A 13,411-nucleotide genomic window follows, 5' to 3' on the forward strand; every position below is an offset into this window, starting at 1 on the left:
TTGTCACAAAATGCCCATTGCTACTGCTCCTCCCCTACTCAGATGTTTTTCTCTCCAGTTATGCCCCCTTTCTAGAATTAGCCCTTAGTCCACAACCAGTTTCCACGTTTGTGAAGAGGCTCTGTGAAGATGCAGAATCATGCCTGAAGAGAGGGAAGCAGATCCCAAGGGAATGAGCTGAGAAAGGAAGGTTCATGAAAGAACTCAGTCATTTCTATTGGTTAGAATCAATGTTCTGATTGCCAGGCACTCACTTAATGTGTTTAACATCGCAAGATTAACACCTCCGTTGACTTAATAAATGGTGCCATCTGTGGATAAGCTATCTGGGTGAGTTCTTTGCCATGTAGGCACAAAGCGCCACTGCAAATTCTATCAGGCATCTGTTCTCTCGTTGTGATATTCTTATTCCCATTCAAAACTTAGTATCAAATACTTCGAGCTTTCCACAATAGGTTTTCTGCCATCTTCCTGTAGGCAGTGAATTCAATCAGGCTGATATCAAAACCTCCTCTTATCAAAGCCCAGCCTCAGGAAACCTGTTATGACTCTGTGAACACAGGGCATGTGCCAATAAGGCAAGGACATTTTTTTATTACCTTTAGGATACTGCTGTATGAAACACTCTGTGTAAGAGTAGAGACCAACTGCCAGCAGATATCGCCTCACTTACCATCACAATCAAGTTCACTCTAAGTATATGTGTATGTCTAAATAATTTCTTTCAAATACTGAAGGAAACCTTTCAGAACTTGATTCATCGAGGGAAAAAGAGAGTTGGTAGACAGGAAATAAACAACGTCTGCCTTGATGTTAGCACAGACTGTGAAAAGAATTCTGTGGAGCGGAACAAATATTAGCATGAAGGAATTGAAACCAAATTGAAGTGAAATATGGTAAATAACCCTCTACCTCTAGATCACACTGTGACAGGTGAAGAAAAATGGATTCTATAAGACAACCAACAGCTGGACTGAGGTGAAGCACCAAAGCAATTCCCCAAATCTGTGAATGCATCCAGAAGGGAAAAAGCAGGCCTGTCACTCTGAAACACACAACCTGGAGACCAGGATTCTTCAGGAAGGGTTTGGGCTCCAGCTGTGGACACAAGTCTAGGTTTTGTAGGCAGCTGCAGACAGATACAATACCAGCTACCACGTGTCCTGTCACAGCACAGTTTTGAGATTCAAAACCTGCGTTGCAGCTTAGGTTTGACCACAAAGATTCACTGACTGGTGCTTGGAGTCCAAGCTTAGAGAGACGCAGCTCAATTTCTAAATGGCATTTCCTGGTCGCTTTCCAACACAACGTTGGAGGAATTTCAGCTGCATTGTTCTCTTATTTTCTCAGCCCAAATCTTATCAGTTATTCCTGTTCTTTCAGGATCCAACTTCTGAAAGCCAAGTGTTTCATGACTGTAAGTTGAGATTGATGAGCCCCAGTCCTGCAGCTCCCTCACCTCAGTGATGGGCAGTGGGCGCTGCCCTTGGGGCACGACCCCAGCCCTGTATCACACAGACCCTGTGAGCGCTGCTGGTTGTCAAGAACCAAGGACGTTCCCATCACTGGGCACCACAGCAGGAACCAAAAGTGTCCCTGGGGCTTGTGCCCTCGGGGTGGTGACATCAAGTCCAGATTTACAGAGATGCTGAAGTGGTAGCACTGGATAGAAGTGACTTTTACTTATTCTGGGGGGGCCTGTGGTTACCTGGGCACACACAGAGCATTTTGAAAGGTACCAAGGCCCTTCTTTATTTTGTCAACTCTTGGGGCCTTGATTTACCCCCTAGGCTATCTGTGGCCATAGTCTGATGAGATACTTCTGCTCACTAGTACATAGGAAAAAGTTACAATAAAATGTATTGGATTTTTCCCTGCCAAAGGATTTTTAGAGTTGCTGTAGTTTGATGTGACTTTTCTGTGTGATTAGTAAATGGCAGAAAGTTACTATCGAGCATATTTGATTTTTCACTGCCAACGGATTCTTATCTGAGAATTATCTGAGTCTGGTAAGTCAAAAATCCTCATGTTTATGAAGCACTTAGAGGAAAAATCAATTTTCAGTGACGTTCAGACAGGCATACAGATCACAAAATAATTTTATTTCAACACTGAACTGTTCCAGCCCTAAATCTGAACAAGTATATAAGGTGGACAGTTCACATCGCTTTTCATTCTGCCTGCACCAGCATCAGCTCTGCAGTCAAGATGAAATTCACTGTGAGTATGCAGCCTTCTTTATTCCTTGTAAACTATAACTCTGATCCAAATCCACTGCCTTTCTCTATCTGAAGCATCTATGTCCACTTAGAGGAAAGAGGTACTCCTTGGGGAGATGCCTCTCCTCCAGAATGAACAACTCTCACCCTGTTCACCTGATCAGACCAAGAGGTTTCAAGGTTTCAAGGTTTAGCTGCATTTATTGAACCTACAGGAAGCCCAATCCATGCTCATTGTTGTCAATGCCTTTGCCAAACTGGAGCAATGCAGTGATGGATCAACCACTTTCTTGGAGTCCCTAAGCAGGAGGAATTGAAGTCCTTCTCCCTGCTCTTCTAAAACTCCTGGACACAACTGTGCAGGTCTCAGAAGCAGCTTCAGATTCAGCTCCTTCAAAACCCAACCTGCCATGTGTCTTGCTTGCATTCTTCCAGGGTAAAGCGAGGATGGTTCACTGCTGGTGACCACTGTCATTCCAGTTGGAAAGGAAAACTGTCTCCCAGGAGTGCAGTTAAACACCAGATTGGGAAAAAGGCACTAGGATTCTTGTGACCAGGTTTGTCAGTCATACCGCAGTTACACTTTTCTTTCTGATTTCCATTTCAGATTGTGACTACTGCCCTCCTTGGACTCCTGCTGACTCCAGCCCTTGCTGATTACGTGAGTAGAATGACAAAGTTATTCATAAGTCGTTGCTCTTTCCATCGTCCCCGCTTCTTGCATCTTCCTTGTTTCTTTCCCCATTGCTTTGGAGGAAAGGAATCTCACTCTTTTTTTCACACATAAAACTCCAGCCCCACAGGCAACAGTTGTAAGATACTGAAATTTTTTGTTGAGTCTATAAAACCATTTCTTAAGGTTACTCCAGAATGCCTTTCTTCTGTGTCACTTTGAAAATGCCGTGGTGACCAGTAGTGCTTCATGAGGGCCAGAATTTGTTCTCTTAGAGCAGAAATTTTCTATAGCTTTGGGGAGAAAACTGACAGTCTAAGAATTTTGATTCATTTTGGTTTCTAGAATGAGGACACTGAGGGTAATCAGCACTCAAATGGAAATGACCAAAGCATAAATGTCTTCGGCCCAAACAGTCAAGTCCCCACTAAGCAAGTCAGTGTTGCTGGAGGCTACCAAACTGTGAGCGTCGACAAGCAACGTCGTACTGCAACCGTCCAGCAAGACAACGGCCAGGGGGCATGGAAAACCGTTGTGAACTACAATTCAGTGAGTGGCACAAAGCATTCTTTCTCAGAAAATGAATGAGGACAGCAGCTCCTCTAAAGCTGACCAAAATATAGGACTTGATTCTTAAGCAGCTGAATTCCTACATGCCAATGATTTTATTTCACAGGGTGTGGTTGGAACCAAAGTGCAGGGAGTCTGCTACATTTCCAAGGTGGACACAACACTACTGCCTGGCTTTGATGTACTTTGTGGAGTGGTTGATGACATTTTGGTAAGAAGAAAAAAAAGTTTTTCCTTGTAAAGTTGTGCAGTAATGCAAAGATGTCAGACTGTGCTGTTTTCAAAAGCTTTTAAATGAACAGTTACTTTCAAAGCCATTCAGATGGCACCATTGATGATGAATTTGTGTCAAAGTCAATGATGTTTGACATTAACGCAATCTGAATCCACTGAAAAGTCAGAATGTCCGGTTTCAGGTGCTGTAGTGGAGGGCGACAAGTTTTTTCAAACTTGTAGATGATGTAGATATTCTTTATAATGTCGTGGATTATTCAGATTTCAAGCTTTCAAAACTATTTTTCAGAAGAACTCAGCACCATGTTAGCCTGAGTTCAGCCCCCAGAACTGCTAATGGTCCCCTTGTCACATGATGCATTAAAAGACTGCACTAAACACGGTTTAGGTGAAACACCAAGCACGGAGACATCGTTCCAGAAATAGGAATGTGCATTGCATTGAATGGATCAGGGCACTGATCTTACTGAGTGATGTTATTTGATGTTTAGGGACTGCCAGGTCTAACCCAGTCTCGAAGAGAGGTCATATATGTCCCTGGGAATCGCATCATTGACCTCAGTCCTTATGGACAAAACATCGTTGATTTGTGCAGAGGACTCCCCACCTACATGACACATAAATTTTATGGTGAGTACAGGAAAATGGATTCTGTCTATGACTAACCAGATTTATTTTTCCCTTGGGGAATAACACACAAGTGCTACTGTTCAGCTAGAGAAGTAAACAAATTAAGAATCTCAGGGGCTGCAGAGAGAGTTCAATATCTGTGCAGATCAGGATTGGAAGAGTGTTGAGTCACAACTTCCAAACTGATCTGGTCCAACCCCTTCCTACAAGAAATAGTCAGGTTCAAGGTGGCTGAGGTTTTGACCCAGAGTTTTGCAGGTGCCCTCACCTGCACTGCCAGGGTACAGGAAAAGGGTCATCCCAAGAACTGCTGCACTTCAGCTCAGAGACTGATGATCAGGTCCCGAGGAATCCCACCAAACCTTTGGGTTTTACTACACTAAGTCAAGTTGCATTGCCTGGGAGTTTGATGACCTGCACTTCACAGCATTCTCTGACACTGTCAAACCCTCGCAGGGGCTGCTCTCTAGCACTGGCACAGCCCTGTGACGCACAGCAATATATACGAGCAGCACAAAACATCTTAGTGCCCCTCTGTGCTCTTTCAGTATCTAGAAAGGGACTAGGTGTTACGCAGAGGAGTCAATCCTGGAGCAGCAGCAAAGAACTCTGAGCCTTACTGCAGGCAGATTGTCTGCCAACCCTGTTACGAGAAAGCTGCTCTAGAGATCAGGCAGAGGATGTTGCGTTCTGCCCTGGCAGCATCTGCACCTCCTCACTGCGTGCTCTGCTTTGGTTCCAGGGGGGCTCCATTTGATCAGACATGTGAGTGCAATGTGCCTGGTATTAAGGGCTGCCAAGGAATGCCCAGGGCACTTAGCACCACCTTAGCTCTTTCCTCATGCCATGTTTTTTTTCTCTTCTTCCTCAAGGACCCCCGAGTGAATTCAATCGTGGATCATGCACTGTAGTTAATGTCCTGGCACTTCTGGGCCTTCAATACTGCCATCAGTATGAGCAGGGTCCAGTGATTTCATTCAACTGAACCAAGTACGGAAGCTCCATAGCTGCTGCACAAAACCAACCCTGATGCTGTTCTTCCCCAGCATCTCCTCTTTCAAGGGTTTCGTTCTTGATGATTCAAATGGTGAAACAGATCAATCAGTGCACATTTCTTTCAAATAAAGACCTTTAGCATGGTTTAACTCTGTCTGCTGTCTCATTTCCACACCTTTGATCGACAATGAACACATCCAGAAACCTATTTGGGTTGCATCTTGTCTGTCCATTTTGAGCCCTTAGAAAGCTCATTTCAAGTCCTGCTCGTAACCCAGTGAGGCGAGCAGGGGACAGAGTATGCTCAGCACAGATAAGGCACACAGAATGGAGAGCATTTCATAGAATCATGGAATGGTTTGGGTTGAAGGGACCTCTAAGGGCCATCTGGTCCAATCCCCTTCCATAAGCAGGAAAACATCAACCTGATTATGTTGCTCAGAGTCCTGTTCAACCTGACCTTGAATACTTCCAGGAATGGGGCTCCCACCACTGCTCTTGGCAACTTGTGCCACTGTTTTGACACCCTCACCATAAAGAATCTCTTCCTTAAATCTAGTCTGAACCCCCCCTCTTTCAGTTTAAATCTGTTACCACTTGTCTTCTTGCATCATTCCTTGGTTAAACATTTGCCTCCATCATTCTTGTAGGCCCTCTTTAAGGATTGAAAGACCACGATAGTGTCTCCCCGGATTCTTGTCCTCTGCAGCCTGAACAACCCCAGCTCCATCAACCTGTCCTCCTAGCAGACATGAGTAGAGGAGTCCACCCCTCCGACCATTTCTGTGGCCTCCTCTGGACTGACTCCAACAGGTCCATGTCTTTCCTGTGCTGAGGATGTCGGAGCTGGGTGCAGGAGCCCAGGTGGGGTTACACCAGAGTGGAGTAGAGCGGCAGAATCCCTTCCTTTGCCCTGCTGGCCAAGCTGGTTTTGTTGCAGCCAAGGAAATAGTTGGTCTTCTGATCTGCCATCACCCACTGCATTTGGGTCAGTATAAAAGACAGAAGAACCAACGGGCACCTTGTGGTTGGTGTGAACTAGTGGCCACCCGATCAAGGAGAGCAACTGATGAAGCCTTCTTCCTCCAGCTACAGGAGGCTTCATGCTCACAGGCTCTCATCCTACTTGGGGACTTCAACCACCCTGACATATGCTGGAAAAGTAGCACAGTAACCTGTAGGCAATCTAGGAGACTCCTGGAGTGCATTGAAGACAATGTTTTAGTTCAGCTAATAGAGACACCCACCCAAGGGGATGCAATACGAGACCTGATGGTCACTAATACAAGTGAACTCATCAGTGATTTTCGGATTGGAGGCAGCCTGGGCTGCAGTGATCAAGCGCTGCTGGAGTTGAAGGTCCAGAGGGATATGGGACAGGCGAGGGGTATAGTCAGGACCCTTAATTTCAGAAAGCAGACTGCCATCTCTTCAAGGAGTTTTTTGGTAGGACCCCCTGGGATATGGCCCATGGGGACAAGGGAGCAGAACAGGGCTGGCAAATATTTAAGAGTGTTTTCCACACATCGCAAGAGCGCTCAGCCCCCAGATGCAGGAAATGAGGCAGGGAAGAGACCAGCATGGCTGAGTTGAGACCTGCTGTTCAAACTGAAGAGCGAGAGGGAGCTGCAAAGGCAGAGCAAGCATGGTGAGGGAACCTGGGAAGTGTGCAGGGACACTGTCTGGTTGTGTAGGGATGAGGTCAGGAGGGCCAAGGTGCAGCTGGAGCTGAACGTGGCAAGAGAAGTGAAGACCAACAAGAAGGGCTTCTACAGGCAATCCCCAATTTCAATACAGGATGGGGGATGATGTGATTGACAGCAGCCCTGCAGAGAAGGACTTGGGGTGAGAAGCTTGATATGAGCTAGCAATGTGCACTCGCAGCCCAGAAGGCCAACTGTCTCCTGGGCTGCATCAAAAGAAGCGTGGCCAGCAGGTTGAGAGAGGTGGTTCTGTCTCTCTGTTCCTCTCCTGTGAAACCTCATCTGGAGTATTGTGCCCAGTTCTGGAATCCTCAACATAAGAAAGAGATGGAGCTGTTGGAACAGGTCCAGAGAAGGCTACAAAGGTGATCCAAGGGCTAAAGCACCTCCCATACGAGGACAGGCTGAGAGAGTTGGGGTCGTACAGCCTCAAGAAGAGAAGGTTCCAAGGAGATCTTAAAGCAACCTTCCAGTACTTGAAAGGGCTACAAGAAAGTTGGGGAGGGACTGTTCACAAAGGCTTGTGGTGATAGGACGAGGGGCAATGGGTATAAACTGGAGAGGGGCAGATCTAGACTAGACATGAGGAAGAATTTTTTCACTATGAAGGTGGTGAGGCACTGGAACATGTTGCCCAAGGAAGGTGAAACACTTATTCCATTTATCCTTTTGTCTGACAAGCTGTGGAAACCAAATTTCAGAAGATGCCAATGCTCTTTGGAACAAACAGCATCTCCTCAGTTCTGTTTGCATATTCAATTGCAGCACCAGGCACTTGTTTCTAGATAATCAGCATTATCTTAGACTTCATTGTTTCAGGATTCCTGCCACTTACTGACTCCAAGGGGTCAGTTCCTGCTCTCAAAACATGTGATCAACTAGAACAGGCTCCAAAGGGGAATAAAGAGTTTGCATTCTGGTGAGTCACAGAGGACTGATAGTCCAGACACCTCTGCTGTGGCTTGGACTTTGTATTCAGAGAATTCTGAGGCCTAGGCTCATGTTCTTAGAGAATCCTTTTAACCAAGTGCTTCCGTTCTCAAAGTGAGGCCAAACTCAGGTTTTGGAAACACTGAAAACCAGAAGCCCCTAATGATCTCCTCAGTGTCTGCTCCAAACTCAGGAGTGATGGGAACCAGGCTGATTCTCTTTGTCTGCAATTCCTTTAGAGAGAAACTTTCCACTCATGACTGATGCCCCTTTGGGCAGGCTGGGAGGAGTTTTGTCCAGCAAGAAATCAATGTGAGAGACCATGTTCAGAGACCATGTTCAGAGACCATGTTCAGAGGTGCCGCGGGGATGCTCAGGCCCTGGGAGGTGCTTGGAAAGGCAAACAAAAGCAACAGAGACACAATGCTGAGAATGGCCTTGTGACACATCCCTTCTGCCCCTGGCACTGAGCAAAGGGGACAACACTCCTGGGACTGGACCCTGCTCCTAGGCAGGCTGAGGCAGAACTTAACGAAAAGCCCTTGGGAAACCGCACGGACTTCTTAGAATAGAGAGAATTATTCCCTACGCCATCTTTTCTCCTATATTATTTCACATATTAGAAGCAGGATCTTTTCATCTGAATACTGGTGTAACATTCCTCTCGAGGAAGGAGTTACTCCTGCGTGCAGAGTTAGCAGCCCCTGCTAAAAATCCCATTGGAACCAAATCCACCCACGAGGCCAATAACATGGGACAGATCTGGCTACATCAAGAAAAGGTTATTGGTCACTCTTTGGTCTTTGGCAACTGGAATCATCCAATGACTTCTTGTGTCCCGCTGAAACCATCACACCTGAGAAGTGTTGCCAGGAAAACAATAAAATGCACCAACAACTGTGACAATTATGTCCAATTTTGGTGAATCCAGAAGGACCAGCTCTTCTTCATGGTAATGTCCAACAACATTTCTTGCAAACGATGCTGCAGAAGCTGCACAAACTGGGTTGTGAAACTCTACCTCACCCAGTTCACTCACCACACCTCTCTCCCACCAATCACTGCATTTTCAATCATCTCAACAACTTGTGCAGCAGCTCAAAACACCTTTGAAGAATTCATCAGTTCCAGGACTCCAGGATTCTATGGCACTGGAACAGACAGACTTGTTTCTTATGGGCAAAAACACTTTGACCCAAATAGTTGTTCTTTTGCTTGATAAATTTAGATCCCAGCTGAGATTTGCTGCTTTCAATTGATGGACAAAAATGGCAAATATTTTTGCAGCTATCTAATATATCTAAATGGAGAAGGAGTTTCTGCTTGAGAAACAGCTTCCTGCACCACCTCAAGGACACATGGTAGGACAGCGAATGGAAGCAGTGAGAAAGATAATTGATTGCTTGGGAAAAGTGCTCATTCTCTACCCCAAAGGGGAGAAGAGGCTCCAAGAACCAAAGGCAAGTTTCTCAGGAGGGCTGAGCCCCTCCCAAAGTTCAGTTTCTCAAAAGGTGCCTTGCACTTGGATTGTGCCGTGCCCTCTCTGTTATCAAAGGTGGGTGTACAGATTCCAAATGTCATTCTTGGTTTCATTAAATGCTCTTCTTGGGGTTGTTTCTTTCTTTGATGTTGTTTCTTTCTTTGATGAGGACCTGGTCCTCAGCAGCTTCCACCCACAGAGAATTGCTTCATTATCTCAAGAAGGAGACTCCAATGCTTGTGGCCATACAGCAACTCATTCAAGCTCTGTGACCTCTTACCTTGCTCACCTCACTGCTGGTGAGTGGACTGCTAATAATGTTTGGCATGAAAAAAAAAAAGAATAGCAAGATTATGAGTGAGGATGGAAAAAGTTGAAAGGAAGATGAAGAAGATAATTACGGAAATGCTGTGGTTTTCCATGATGTTCAGTAAATTAGCGAATGCACCCAGAAAGGAAAAAGCAGGTCTGTCACTCTGCAACACACAACCTGGAGACCAGGATTCTTCAGGAAGGTTTTGGGCTCCAGCTGTGGACACAAGTCTAGGTTTTGTAGGCAACTGCACACAGATACAATACACACTACCACGTATCCCGCTGCAGCATGATTTTGAGATTCAAAACCCGCGTTGCAGCTTAGGTTTGAGCACAAAGATTCACTAACAGGTGCTTGGAGTCCAAGCTTAGAGAGACGCAGCTCAATTTCTAAATGCCATTTCCTGGTAGATTTCCAACACAATGTTGGAGCACTTTTCAGCTACATTGTTCTCTTGTTTTCTCAGTCCAAATCTAATCAGTGTTTCCTGGTCTTTCAGGATCCAACTTCTTGAAGCTAAGTGTTTCACGACTGTAAGTTAAGATTAATGAGTGGCCCATCACATGGCTGTGGCCACCTCAGCGATGGGCAGTGGGCGCTGCCTTTGGAGCACGACCCCAGCCCGGTGTCACACAGACCCTGCGAGTGCTGCTGGCTGTTGAGAACCCAGGAGATCCCCAACACTGGGCACCACGGCAGGAACCAAAAGTGTCCCCAGGGCTTTAGCCCACAGTGTGGTGACTGATATGTTGCACTGGATAGAAGTGCCTTTTCTAAAGATCACGATGAAGACTTTGAACAAAGAGTTCTGTGAAGCTGAAAGTTGATTAGCAAAACCTGTTGTGTTGTATTTGATGAAACGGGTTCTTTATAATATTGGGAAATGAGTGGTTGGACTCAATGATCCGATGGGTCTCTTCCAACCTGGTGATTCTATGATTCTATGATTCTATCTGAAACCCCTTTCTCTTTCATCATGTGCTGGATTCCAGCTGAAAAGGAGTGTTGGAATCCTGACAGCCGTCCCCCACCACAGACTCAGGCCTCACACTAAATGCAACTGAGCAACTTGACACAACCCCAAGGGTTCCAATCCCTCCCTCCCTGAGTGATTGCTTTTTTCCATAAGGATTGCCGTCCCCACAGAAAATAATCAGGGGCGATTGGGAAAAATCATTGTTGCCACCTCAAATAAGCAGCAGATCCTCGACTTGCAGGGACGTGTGGTATTTCAGCGTAAACTGCCCGTGTAGTGCCCATTTTCAGCAGCCACGTGGGATTTGGGCCATGGATTTTGGGGGGCCTTGTGGTTACCCTTGAACACAGGGAACATTTTGGAAGGTACAAAGGTCCTTCTTTATTTTGCCTACTGTGAGGCCTTGTTCTATACCCTAGGCTGTCTCTGGCTATATTCTGAGGTGAGGTTTCTGTGTGATTAGTACAAGACAGAAAGTTACAATGGGACATATTTGATTTTTTACTACCAATGGATTCTTATCTGAGAGTTATCAGAGTCTAGCAAGTCTAAAATCCCCGTGTTTATGAAGGAGTTACAGGAGGAATTCATTTTTATTGACATGCGGACAGGCATATAAATAATAAAAAAAAATTATCTCAACATTGAACTTTTGAACCCCTAAATCTGAACACGTATATAAGGTGACGGTTCACATCGCTCATTCTGCCTGCACCAGCATCAGCTCTGCAGTCAAGATGAAATTCACTGTGAGTATGCAGGCTCCTTTATTCCTTGTAAACTAAAACTCTGATCCAAATCCATTGCTTTTTTCTCTCAGAAGTGCCTACATCAGAAACGAGGATGGTTCACTGCTGGTGACCACTGTCATTCCAGTCTGAGAGCAAAAGTGTCTCCCAGGAGTGCACTAAAACACCAGATTGGGGAAAGGCACCAGGAATCTTGCGACCAGGTTTGTCAGACAGACCTGCAGTTACACTTTTCTTTCCGATTTCCATTTCAGATTGTGACTACCGCCCTCCTTGGACTCCTGCTGACTCCAGCCCTTGCTGCTAACGTGAGTAGAAGGATCAAGTCTTTCCATAGTCTCTGCTCCTTCCATTTTCCTTGTTTCTTTCCCCATCGCTTTGTAGGAAAGGAATCTCTTTTCTTTCATACTTAAACCTCCAGCCCCGCCAGCTGAGATCTGTAAGATACAGAAATTATTTATTGAGTCTATAAACCCATTTCTTAGGGCTACTCCAGATTGCCACAGCCTTTCTTCTGTGTCACTTGGAAAATGGTCACCAGTGGCTCTCTGTGGGCTAGTATTTATTCTGTCAGAGCAGTGATTTTTGAGAGCTTTGGGGAGAAAGATGTCTGACATGAAGGTCTAAACCCAATATTTCATTTTGCTCCCTAGAATTCGAACACAGGAAATGAGAAGCAGGATGAAAACAATCAGATGCTAACAAAGCAAATCAGTGTTGATGGTGGTTTCCAAACTCTGAGCATCCATGCGCAACGACGTGTGGCAACAATTGAGGAAAAGAGCACCCATGGCTTATGGGAAGCCATTGCAAACTTCAATACAGTAAGTGGCAAGGAGCATGCGTTCTCAGAAAATGAAAAAGGAGACCAGCTCAATGTTCAGTGTCTATATCAATGACCTGGATGAAGGCATCGAGTGCACCCTTAGCAAGTTTGTGGAATGACATTAAGCTGGGTGGAAGCTGGATCTGCTGGAGGGTCAGGAGGCTCCAAAGGGATCTGAACAGGTTGGATCCATGGGCTGAGACCAATGATATAAGTCTTAACAAGGCCAGATGCCAGATCTTGCACTTGGGGCACAACAACCCCGAGCAGCTCCAGACTAGAAGTCTGGCTGGAAACTGCCTGGAGGAGAAGGACCTGGAGGTGTTGGTTGGACATGAGCCAGCAGTAGCCCAGGGGGCCAAGAGGGCCAAGGGCATCTTGGCTTGGGTCAGACACGGCGTGGCCAGCAGGGCCAGGGAGGTTCTTCTCCCTCTGGCCTCGGCCCTGGGGAGACCGCTCCTCGAATCCTGGGGTCAGTCCTGGCCCCTCCCCACAAGAAGGATGTTGAGGCTCTGGAGCGAGTCCAGAGAAGAGCAACGAAGCTGGGGAGGGGGCTGGAGAACGAGGATTACGAGGAGCGCCTGAGAGAGCTGGGGGTGTTTAGGCTGGAGAAGAGGAGGCTGAGGGGAGACCTCATTGCTCTCTGCAACTCCCTGAGAGGAGGTTGTGGAGAGGAGGGAGCTGGGCTCTTCTCCCAAGGGACAGGGGACAGGACGAGAGGGAATGGCCTCAAGCTCCACCAGGGGAGGTTCAGGCTGGACAGCAGGAAAAAATATTTCACGGAAAGTGTCATTGGACACTGGCAGAGGATGCCCAGGGAGGGGGTTGAGTCCCCTTCCCTTTTTGGGGTTTAAGGGACGGGTGGATGAGGTGCTGAGGGACATGGGTTAGTGATTGATGGGAATGGTTTGACTCAATGATCCTGGAGGTCTTTTCCAACCCGGTGATTCTGTGATCCTCTAAATGTGGCCAAAATGCGGGACTAGTTTCTATATTCTTAACATTTCAAGTCCCAGGTTTTGGGTGGAAAACTATCTGCATTTATTACTCTTTTCTAGAGGCTTTATTCTAATCCTACCACTTGAAAAGCTCAATTCCTACTTGCCAGT

Source organism: Phaenicophaeus curvirostris, chromosome 27 (assembly GCF_032191515.1).
Source record: "Phaenicophaeus curvirostris isolate KB17595 chromosome 27, BPBGC_Pcur_1.0, whole genome shotgun sequence".
Taxonomy (NCBI): domain Eukaryota; kingdom Metazoa; phylum Chordata; class Aves; order Cuculiformes; family Cuculidae; genus Phaenicophaeus; species Phaenicophaeus curvirostris.